Source organism: Mandrillus leucophaeus, unplaced genomic scaffold (genome assembly GCF_000951045.1).
Source record: "Mandrillus leucophaeus isolate KB7577 unplaced genomic scaffold, Mleu.le_1.0 Scaffold128, whole genome shotgun sequence".
NCBI lineage: Eukaryota > Metazoa > Chordata > Mammalia > Primates > Cercopithecidae > Mandrillus > Mandrillus leucophaeus.
In genome coordinates, this window is record NW_012101209.1 from 3129347 (window position 1) to 3130842 (window position 1496).

At 32.9% G+C, this 1496-nt stretch overlaps 1 pseudogene; it reads right to left on the minus strand.

The window, feature by feature from the left end:
- The window catches only part of LOC105533750, a 136287-nt pseudogene that overhangs the window by 97614 nt on the left and 37177 nt on the right, over positions 1–1496 (minus strand).

Below are 1496 nucleotides of genomic sequence, written 5' to 3' on the forward strand. Positions count from 1 at the left end.
ATTCTTAAAATACTTACCCTCTCTTACTCCTAATGTCGGGAACCTTATTTTCTTATTTGTAATATCCATCACAGTTGTAACTGCTAACAGCCCCCTTCCAGCATAAACTCGATGAGGGTAAGGCTCCACGCCTAGCTGGTTCATCTCGGTGTGCCAAGTGCCAAACACGAACCTATCACTTATCAGGAATGTAACTAACACCATACTTAGGTGATCATTTTCACCACTCAGACAGGGTCACACGTTCTAGCTGACTGAATCATTGCTAAGCCTCTCATTTTATGAGGCAGTTTCTCCAATCCTTTACATTGTACACAAAAAAGTATAATTGCCCCTCAAACATCCTCATCAATTCTATTTTTTACTGAGGGAATTAGTAAAAAAATGTAATGAAAATAGATTTGGTTCATATTCCAAGAGTTGAATGTTGTTACAAACAAGTTTAAAAATTTATTCATAAAATATAATAAGTCATGTTCTTAAGAATTTGAAGAAATAAAGAAAAAACAACAGTATTAGTGTTATGAAAAGAGATACATGTGGCTCTGAATGAGAGTCTCAAGGGACAGCACCGTACTTGAATTGTAAAAGTGCTGAAATGCAAACATCTTAAATGGAAGTGACCACTATGTATCCTGGAAAGCTGTTAGATGATTCCAAAAGCGGTTCTTTGACAAAGAAATCAATGTAGAATATAAATAGGAAGAGTTTTATTAATACTACTCATGAACTATGAGCATATATAAAAAAGTAGTATTTCTAAATCTATTATTGCATATTTATGCAATTTTAAATTTTTAAAGTATGTATGCATAATTAATTTATATTAGTTATTACAAATAGATATTTGACTATTTAATCTACCCTCAAAATTTATATATTGAAACTACTCCAAGACACATCTTTCTGTATCTTTGCATTCTGAAACAGAAGACTAACTTATAGTCAAGATTGCATTACAATGGGATGTTAATACTCAAATTCCAAACTTTATACTCAAATTTGTAAGTACACAGCCTTCTCAGAAAACTACTTTAAAATGTAAAATACTCATTGAGGTGAGTCAGTTCTAATTTTTTTAAGTGAACAACAGTATTTTACAATAATTCTTAAAAGTGAATCATATTATTAAATGTTGATGAATGTTTACAAATGACAGCATGTTTGGAAGAAACATGCCTTCACAGCTTTGAACTTCATTAAGAGGTTCTATTCTGGTGACATTCCAGCAGGTCTTAGTCTCTAGTCCAAATAAATTCATTATTCCCATGAATGTGCAATACCAGGAGCCTATGACTACCTTTAAAAAGACTAAAAAAAGTGTTCCTATTTCTCCACATCCTCTCCAGCACCTGTTGTTTCCTGACTTTTTAATGATCGCCATTCTAACTGGTGTGAGACGGTATCTCATTGTGGTTTTGATTTGCATTTCTCTGATGGCCAGTGATGATGAGCATTTTTTCATGTGTCTGTTGGCTGTATGAATGTCTTCTTTT